The sequence below is a fragment of the Stegastes partitus genome, unplaced genomic scaffold (genome assembly GCF_000690725.1).
Source record: "Stegastes partitus isolate 25-593 unplaced genomic scaffold, Stegastes_partitus-1.0.2 Scaffold193, whole genome shotgun sequence".
Lineage (NCBI taxonomy): Eukaryota > Metazoa > Chordata > Actinopteri > Pomacentridae > Stegastes > Stegastes partitus.
In genome coordinates this window covers 552,100-562,614 of record NW_007577924.1, presented here as the reverse complement: position 1 = coordinate 562,614, position 10,515 = coordinate 552,100, and the positions used below count along the sequence as shown (strand labels likewise).

At 40.6% G+C, this 10,515-nt stretch overlaps 1 long non-coding RNA gene across 1 annotated transcript; it reads right to left on the bottom strand.

The window, feature by feature from the left end:
* Positions 1-827: 827 nt before the first annotated feature.
* LOC103356326 (uncharacterized) lies at positions 828-9,846 on the bottom strand. The gene is made up of 2 exons (XR_520134.1): positions 2,572-9,846; positions 828-1,017 (listed from the first exon to the last, which is right to left on the bottom strand). It is a non-coding gene; the product is annotated as an uncharacterized LOC103356326 (long non-coding RNA).
* Positions 9,847-10,515: the final 669 nt, after the last annotated feature.

The window sequence follows — 10,515 nt, the reverse complement described above, 5'->3', positions numbered from 1 at the left end:
TTTTGAATAGATTTTAAAATACTAGTTATGACTTTTAGAGCCTTGCATGGCCAGGCCCCTAAATATGTCTGTGATCTGCTGTGCCCCTACTCCTCTGGTCGCACCCTTCGGTCCTCGGGCCAGAACCTCCTCATGGTCCCTAAGACCCGCTTTAAAACCAGAGGTGACTTGTCCTTTCAGGCTGTTGCTCCTAAACTGTGGAATGCCCTTCCTCAGTCCCTCCGTGAAACAGATTCTGTTGAGTCATTTAAAAAGCAGCTGAAGACACATTTGTTTAGACAAGCTTTTATTTGATAGGATTTCTGTTGGCCTGCTTTTATCTACATGATGTACCTTATACTGTTTATACTATGTTGTCTTGTGTGAAGCACTCTGTGATTTTTTCTGTGAAAGGTGCTATATAAATAAAATTCTTCTTCTTCTTAAAAATGTTTGTATAAGAAGAATGCTATATAAATAAAATTCTTCTTCTTAAAAATGTTTGTATAAGAAGACAGCTGATTTTATTTGAAAGAGATATATGTGGTATACCGACACACATGCAACTAGACAGTTTTGCTTTTAAGTCATTAATTCAACAAAAAATGACAATAGATATTCTTTAGTGGAAAACTAAACAGCCTTGGGCTTTGAGGATAGCATAGAAAATAAGCAGAACTCATTTATGCAGTGATTTGACATAAATGGTCACCGTTCTCTGGTTTTTACCACTGTTTCTGGCAAAATTCCAGATGTTGAAAGGTTTTCTTGCATGTGCCCTGTGACAGGTCGTGCTCGGTGATTGTAAGGGCGGATCCACAACGAAAGGGAGACAGGAGGGAAAAAAGTTAAGTTAAAGTTTTTATTTTCAAAAAGGGAAAAAATGGGGAGTAGCCAGGTGACGGGATCTGGTGCAGGGATGCCAGTCGTGGTGAGGGAGGAGTGGGGGTCTTCTGTGCCGCGGTCCGTGAAGGAGGGTTCCGAGGGTGGTGCGAGAAGATCCGGTGCCCGTGTGTGCCTTCGTCCGTGGGGGTTTTCCTGGTGCAGAGAGGGATTGATTAACATCACATTGTTTAGAAATATTTTTAAAACCTTTGAGAGACTTAAATGGACCCACATCCCTTTTGTGAAGGCCTTGTGAACCCCTTAGACCTTCAAAAGATATCAGAAGTGTAAATTAAACAAGTTGCTCCTGTCACTCCCAAAGGAGTTTTTTTCTTACCATTGGCCCCACATTTGGAACCCCTGATTCTGATTTTATGAATTTATAGGTGTCCTTTTTAATTCTCATTTAAATTTTGCAAATGTGACCAAATGACCACAGTCCATTCCACACCATAGTGTCCTATTAGTAATCCAGACAATAAGTATTTGGGCAGATACAGACATTTTTATTGCGTTTGTCACGTCACGTGTTTTAAGACATTTAATTCAATTTTAATCAACAGACACTTTAGTGAAGTGTCAAGTCTGAGCTGTAATTTGGGATGGTCAATTTTAAAATACCTGTGCTGGAGCAATTTGAAAGGCATGAAGTCAAAAAAAAATAAATAAGTGCAATATTTTGCTGAAAACTGTTTGCAGTCAGTGCAAGACTTTAATCCACAGACCTCAGCAGACACTTTGGATCTTCCCTAGTGATGTTCACTCAGGCCTTCCCTGCACTGCCACCTTCAGTTCTGGCTTGTTGTGAGATATATTTGCCTTTGATGTTAAGCAAATCACAAGCAAGTGCAATGCAGCATAGCTAGTCAATTCTCCACTCCTCCAACCTGAAAGGTCTTTGATTTCTTTGGCCATATATTTAGGATCATCATCCCTTCGACATCCATCACTTTAGCCTCTGTGCAGGCCTCACTTCTGACCAGAGGACCCTGTATCCTGTCTTCGCACCCTCTTTGGGTGCTCGGACCCTAATAATAATAATAATAATAATAATCCGAGCAGTTCCAATAGGGTCTTCGCACCCTTTTGGTGCTCGGACCCTAATAATAATAATAATAATAATCCGAGCAGTTCCAATAGGGTCTTCGCACCCTTTTGGGTGCTCGGACCCTAATAATCACATGGGTTTCAATAGGGTCCTTGCACTGGAGTGCTCGGACCCTAATAAAATGCTTTCTCGTGATGGATTTTTTATTTTTATTTTTTTAAATCACCCAGCCCTATGACAAACGTGTATTGCTGCTGTTGTCTGAGCCCAGGTGACCAGTCAGAAGGAAGTGATTTAAAAAAAAAAAAAATCTGCATCGATAAGAAAAAAAAGAACATCAAAAGCAGGTTCAGAGAGCTTGCACCCTGTAACATTACTCCCTATATTGTGTGTATTATTGAGATCATTAACAGTTCATTTTCTGAGTTTCGATTTGCATTGGCTCAAACTTTGTTGATTTCTTGGTAATAAATACACCATGGAGGCCAACCTAACATTGTGTAGTTTGATTTTGGAGGCTCTGTATTTTTTTTTTTTTTTTTTTAAAGCAGTGTTAGCTTTTTAGATCAAACTAACCCTTACTTGCAGTATCTGCAAAAACACCATCGCAATTCTTGAGAAAAAGCCCAGAATGTTGCTCATTGTGTGTTAGTACACACCAGGGTACGACTGAAGGGCTCAAAGAATGGTTTCTCAGCGGGGACTGTAAATTCCAAGCCTGGCCTCTGTCCACTAGTGGAGCTCTGCTTTCTGCCAGCTGCCCTCACTGCCCAGCGTCTCAGCGGAGGTGCTCTGAAACACAACACACCAAATGAGATGTGACTTGTCCTGCCATATTGTTCTATTTATACTCGATGGGACGACATTGAGGAAAGGATGCAAAAAAGTGCTCACCTGCTGCTTGATGAGGTCTGGTGGCTCTCCAGGCCCACCAAGGAGGCTGTGTAATTTTCACCCTCACATCTAAGGGTGTAAGGGAGAGCTCACCCCCTGCAACCACTCCTTCTCCTCCTCAGCCGGCCTTGCCCACTTTCCTCCCAAAGGCAACGAAAAACAGCAGATAATTACCTGGTGTGAAAATTCTTCGCAGTCAGTGTGTCCGCCACTTGATGTGTGGGTGTCACAGAACTCATATTTGATTGTGGTTTTGAGGACATGCAGCAGGGCTACTGTGTTGATGGATGTGTTGGCGGTGACTTCCCCAGGGTAAAGACGCAATTCTAAAAATAATGGTTCTCTGTTTTGATTTCCTTTTTTTAAAACAAAAGTATGCCAGAGCCCAGAACCTGTTTCAACTTTAAATGTAAACTTAAATAATACAACTTGGATTTTAGTCCTCTAGATCTTCAGCGACACCAAGATGTAAGTTACGTGGACTTCGGTGCCTGCTGGAACTGGAACTGCACAAGTTAAGTTTTATTAAAAAAATATATAAAGGTAAAAAACCTTTGAACTTTAAAGGCTCTGTGTATGACATTCAGAACCACTGGATGTCGCTTCTCAGATGCAAACAAAAAGGCACATCAGCCACACAGCTTCACTTACTTTCATTTACAACCTCAAATTTTCTGTACACGATAGGCAACACAAAATAATCCAGTCAGTGCCATTAGTCTGTGGTAGCACTGTAAAATAATATGTACACTCAATGGCCAAAGCAAGTTTTTTTTTAATTTTTTTTTTTAACTTGAGTGACAATATCTTCTGTTCACCTGTCTCTATTTCTTATGCCTTTTTTAGTGGTCCATCTGCAGTGGACCCCTGGAAGGACTGGGTCTGCTTGTGAGCACCTACTAACGTGGAGGTCTCCTCTCCCCAACATAGCTCTGACCAGCTGGGGCATGGACACAGGACTTATGGGGTCTGACTCATGGATGTTGGCATTGCATCCTTTAAGCCCTGTGTGTTGCGGGGTGAGGCCTCCATGGGTCAGGTTTGATCTGTGACATTCCATGGATGCTTGATTGGATTGGGATCTGGGGAGTTTGGAATCTGGCTTAGGGATGTGTTTGTGTTCCTGAGCAGTTTTTGTGGTCTGGCATGGTGTGTTGTCCAGCTGAGGGAGCAAGGCTCCGAGTTGTGACCAAAATGGTCGCATTTGCAACCTTTTTTTGAGAGTGTGCGAGTTAAAATTTCAAGCCGTCTCACTGGTGTGAGTGCATTATGATCATTAAGCTGTATTTGTGTCGCTGCAACCGGCACAGGAAGCTGCTGTGTTCACCACAGTGGTGGAAAGCGGTACTTGTATTACTTCGGTGTACTGTAGCATTTACACTTAGAAATGTGGTCTTCTCGTGAAAAGTGAAGCACACCTACATTTTTTCCGCTCATTTTCGCTCATAGAAAAGGGCGGGTGTAAATAAAAGTAGAAAATTTCCTTGCAGAAAATTTGGTAGTGCCACGGGACTCTGCCGGGACCTTTAAATGACTATTTTGTAATTACCAAACCCACTAAAAATTTTGAATAACCTAAGCCTCAGCTGTGTGAAGGGCTGTTGCTGTATGGAGGGAGCGGGGGGGGGGGGGAGTAGGGTTAGAGCGTTGCCGGGCAACAAAGCACACAGCTGCAACAGATACTTGGTTTAATTTTCAAATCAGTCGAAGTGACCAGAAGGAGAAGACCTCAAACAACCGCCATTTTCTTCAAAACTATGTGTCGGAGAGAAAAGCCGAGCACATTTTCAGAAAGCCAAGACCTTGCCAAGGCAATACAGAGATATATTTTTTTATTTTCTTAGAGTACAAAATGAGCGCACAATCACTTGAGAAGTAATGTGTAAATTTGTGGTCCTTGAGAAAAATCAGTAGCCGTCTTTGAATGGGGGCAGATGGGGAAGGAAGAGAGACTTGTGGAGGAACAAGGCTCCAAAACTCCCCCAAACTTAATTCTGTTGGCTTTCAAAGTAACATTGTGAGCGGGAGGACAAATTTTCCTATGTTTTGATGTAAAAATGATGTCTGTGGCATAAAAATTGTGGCCAGGGCGACAAGTTAAAAAAAAGTTTACTGTGTGAGATTTTTCTGAGCTCCCACTCTAGTGATGTCATCACTCACTCTAAAGGACCACATACACACCCATTGTAAAGGCTGAAAAGGGGTGAAAAAGTTTCAAAACTTGAGAGGTTGTCACGAAGAAACGAGTGATGATATGAAAAAAGTCGAAAGTCTTTGAAACAGGGGAAGGGCGCGTCAACATTTTAAAGTTGAAATGGATTCTCTAGGTGAAAGTATGCCTGAGCAGTGGAGGTTTGAAAAGCAGTGTAATTTTGTGTGATTTTTTTCGTCCGTCCCATTCATTTTCAATGGGAGATTTTTACGATGTTTTTGCGAATTGCATCGCGAAAAATGCAATTTTTGTAAATCTGTATGCAAGCACACTATTCCCGATCGAGAACGAACACGTTTTGATGCATAATTTGTGTGGGTGCTCTCAAATCTGTGGGAGGAGTAGCCGACTGAAATTTTGTACGGAAGAGTCGAAATAATAAGAAAAGGCGCACCAGGATAACAATAGTGGCCTCGGGCTTTGCATGAAGCCCTACTCGCACTCTGTACGTGGCACTGATAACTCATTCTCATCTTGGACAAATGTGACATTTAGAATGCCCTTGTTTATTCTCTTTAAAGTAATTTTTGGTTGCGTACCTGCCTGAGCACACTGCAGTCCGCAATGTGGGGCATTTAGGGAGAATCAGTAAATTTTACTGTCTATCAATAAGAAAATGTTCAGCGAGACACATGTTTTGCTTGTGACTGGTGGGAGGTGCGACCAAATAAGAAAGTTGGTTGCACTGGTGCCATCAGTGAAAAAGTGAGTCTGGAGCCCTGTGTTGTCATGTTTAGGTATGTGCTATGTGTCTAAGTCAATTCTGCCTCCACAAAAATATGTTCTAATACAAGTAGACTACAATCTCAGTTATATTTTGAGGGAAACAGTTGCTGGATTGTTTATGATGTATCACAAATAACATATCTTTGGTGCCTAAGTTCAACCAAGCCTACCATTATCCTACTGAATGTGTCAACCATAGTTTGGGCTTTTCCTTAACCAAACCACATTGTTTTGGTGCCTACACCCAAACAGAAAGTGAATGAAAACAAAACTGAAGTGTGGGAGTAATGGTCCCTCTCAGGCTGAGAACCCTGGTCGTCTTGGGGAGAGTTTGGTTGTTGACTTATGCCTCCATATTCCTCACGTGGTCACGTGGTCAAACTGGCTGCCTTTTGACAACATTACAAGGGATAAAATATGTTTATTTGCAAACAAAATTACATTTTCTTCAACGTGTAACTGAGAATGCAGTTTAGTTTTGTGGGGTTGTAATTTTTTGGGGACATGGTTGTCAAAATAACATTCACATGAATGCCAAGACATACGGTTTCACAGCAGAACATTTATCAGTGTGAAAACAACACAAGCACTGATTTTGTTTGCAGTCACTTTCTATGCAGTTCTCTTGTCTGCATTTATCAGTTTGCATCAGAGTGCTATTGCTATTATACCATTTCTCTGATGTAGCTTGTCTACAAGCAGCAGGTCTTCTTTCCTGCTCAGGTTTAATTCTATTCAGATTTCAGCCAAGTGTCTGTCATTTCATTCCTATTTATACATTTAAAATACTGTGTATTATTGTTAATTTGACCTTCCATTTGTTAATTTGAATATTATGGTTATTACACCATTAAAATCACTGAGAAAAACAGAATTATTTTATGAAAAGAATAGTTAATATGGTAGAAATGGGATTGTCCTGATGTCACTTTCTTTCTTTTTTTTTTTTCTTTATTGAGTTTATTTGTTAGTTTATGTGTAACGTATAGAAAAAGAGGTATCCTGGCAAACACATGGAAAAAATAAAACGTTAACATCATATACAATGCAGCTGCACTCCTCAACGGGCTGCAACAACACGATAGGCTATTTCTGCTAAGAGAATGAATGCAATTAATCATGTGATCACTTGAAAAATGTTCCTAAAGGTTAGGCCTACATTTTGCCTACAAGCATTCTTTTTGCGACAAATTGGAGTAAATAGCTTGATAAATGTGTGTAGAATGTTTTCAGTCTTAAATTGGTTGTTTAGCGCATCCTTAAGTGTTATTCTTAGAAGTTGGAGAAACACAGGTCCTCACCTGTGTCAGCAACACCATCAGTTTGTAAAATGAAAATCTAAACATATTTCTGTTCAAATCAATTTACAGAGCTGCTCCACTAGGGATTCACCCCTGCCATGAAATATTGATTTCAATGGGAATTTTCTCTCCATGCCATATAGTATTATGAAAATTCAAAGCTCTTGTCAGATGATGGCAGGCTCCACCCTGTGCATGAGAAAAATTCTGCTTGGCAAACCCTCCATCACTCAGGCCTCATTTAGTCTGTGCCCCTGTTACTTCAATAAATGCCAGAAATAGGGAGGAAAGGGAAAGAAGTGAGGGGGTGAGGGTAGGGGGCTGTTGTTTAAGAGCGGCGTTGCAGTAGGATTAATGATCAGAGCGGCAAACTTGGCTTTTGCTTGCATCAGGTAATCAATGTCGTTGAGCAATGGAGACATGCAGGCCGGCGGAAGGGCTCGTCGAGAGTTGCAAGAGCCGAGACTAACACCCTTTCATTTCTCAACAAGACAGAGAGCACCTCGCTTCAAAACAGACAAGGTGAAACACTGTTGGGACCCGAGTTGAATGGCAAGGGTTTTTATACAGTTTAATGATTTTATTAATCCAATGAGTCAAATGCTTATGTCGTGAGTCCCTGTCATTTGTCTTAAGTGGCTGTTTTCACCAACTTGTTTTGCCCTTGACTGGGATTAGGTAGATATTAGGAATAGTGGACAAACAGGGAAATATTAAATGATGCTTCAAACTAGGTACAGAAATAAAAAGAGTCTCTGTTTCAAAGAAAACACAACACTGAAACAGCAGCACTTTTGCTAGAAAAAAAAGGACAGGGGTTATCCAGTAAAACCAAAGCACATTTATAAATATGTTGGTTCTTTTCTGTCTTCAGTGAGTTATTACAAAGCACATTTTCACATGCACATTCTTTTTTTGTCTGTATTTCAGACACAAGGCTTTGATTGACATGTTGGTTTGTTCCCAGTGTTTAATTGTATTTTCAAAGATCTCTCAGGGATTATAAGGTTGACTAGTTGTTGTGTTTATCATGTTTTGCTGCTTTCTTACTTGCCTTTGATCTGACTTCTTATGCTCTTGAATAAATGCCTGCTTTCATTTCGCAAATGCACTCTGATTTCTAATTGAGGATAAAATGGTCCTCTGTAACTGTAAGACTTTTTTCCTTGATCATTAGCAACCACCACCATCATGAGGCGCCTCAAATCAGAAAGGGCACCAAGCTGACATTTTTATCCTGCATGTTGACACCTCTTCTGAGAAATGTTGTAATAGAGCAAAAACTGTGAATATGTGATGACTGCTGATGTTGTATTATTGTAATATAATTCATAATCATATTAACAAAGGAAGGCTGCAAGGTGGCGCATTGGTTAGCACTGTTGCTTTGCAGCAAGAAGGGATCTTTCTGCTTGGAGTCTCCATGTTCTCCCTGTGCAGCGTGGGTTCTCTCCGGGTTCTCTGGAGAGAGTGTGGACTGTGTAGACCATAATATCAATAATCAGCCTACTAAACATTTCAAAACCAAATTTTCCCTGAGGGTAGAGCATAGTGACTTTAGCCTAAATTAGTGTGACTCCTTTATTTGTATAGCTATAAGATTACAAATAACTATTGCTGATACATCATGCTTTATCAAATAGATATATGTATTATGGTGCTGTAAATAATGCTCTAACATTCTATTAATCATTCAGCACTGGATGTCAATATGGACTCCCCACATTTTCTCTACAGTAAACTATCAAAATGTTAAGTCTAGTTTAACTACGCTACTGCTGTTGCATTTTGATTTTTATTAACTCCAGATTTGTTCTTGTTTTTGCTGCTATCATGATGCAACACACTGCTGAGAATAAATAGGTTAAATTCTTGATTTAATAAGTCAGCCACTTGATGTACCCTTAATCTATAAGGATAATTAAGGATCTTGCTTCTATTTGAAACCTACAAATCATATTTCTGTGCTCTTCACTCATTTGGTCTGAAAGATGGCTTGAACACTCATAAAATGTGAAAGAGATACATTCAGAGTTGAGACCAGGATAACAACATAACATTCAATTCTCCTAGTGTGGCCAAGTGGTGGGTGAAAGCAAATTTAAAAAAACAAAAAACTTTAAAAATGGAGACAAAAGACAACGCCACCTAGTGACGGACTAGGACCCATTTGAAAACAAGATTCAGATCCAGGAGTGAGCAGTGTAATAAAATAAAAGACTAAAACGTTCAACAGAATTTATTACAATTTAAAAAAGAATAAAATATTAATCTGAGGAGTCAGATGTCCAGATACTGGTGGAGTCTCAGCCTTGTCACAATCTGGTTTGCTCCCGGTCCGGCTCTCACACGTTCTGAGTCGGGGGGGGAGTCGCCGTCAATACTCAGACGCTCGGATACACTAAGTTCTAAAGCAGCCAGGAGTGCATGCAGGAGGGTAAAATAAAAAAAAATCTAATCAAAAGGATCACTTATCTGAGAGGAGGGGTATTGCCGCATGTTCCCCCTCCAATGCCCCACACCCACGTCCTGCTGGCTCGACCCTCTGTTGCTCTCTGTGTATTCTCAGGCCTGCAGTTTCCACGGTCCGTCAGCTACTCCAGCTCCATCCTAGCGCTCTGTGCTCTTGTAACATAGTATAAGCCGTGTCTCAATACTCAAGTACGCAAGTCCGTACTTGCGTTCTCACAAGTCTGTAATCGCTAGTCTGTACTTGCAAGTTGTCATGTCTCGTACCAGGTGTTAGGTTTTATTTAGTTTTTTGTCTTGTATTTGTGTTGTCTCGTGGCTTTTATTTTGAAACCTCTTTGCCCTCGTGTTTCAGGACGCTTGCCCTCTCCCCGGTGTTTCCTGTGTCTGATTGTCTACCCAGCCCTGATTGTCTCCACCTGTTCCTCATTACCTTGTGTGTGTATATATAGACTGCGTCTCCCTTTGTCCTGTGCCAGTTTGTCTTGTCATTGAGTCAAGCTTCACGTTCTAGCCCTCTTCATGTCCAGGATTTCCGTTCATGTCCCTTGTGGAAACTTCCTTCAGGTTTTGTATTTTGTTTGCTACTTTGTATTCAGCCTCTTTTCTAATCAAGTGTTTGAGTTGTTACTTTGTTTAGAAAGATTGTTAAGTTTTTTCCTCATTGAGTGATTTTTAGTTTGGATTTCCTCAATCGAGTGATTTTTGGTTCTTTATTCTCCTCCTTAGAGTGACGCTTTGAGTTTTGTTTTTTTTATTGTTGAATGATATTTCTGTTGATACTTTTGTAAATAAATCAGTTTGAGAACATTTTTGAGTTTTGGAGTCGTGCATTTGGGTTCGCTTTTTTGTGGTCTTGTCACAAGTACGGTCTAGCGCAGGGGTGGGCAATCCTGGTCCTCGAGGGCCACAATCCTGCATGTTTTAGATGTTTCTCTCTTCCAACACACCTGAATCAAATGATCAGGTGTGTTGGAAGAGAGAAACCTCTAAAACATGCT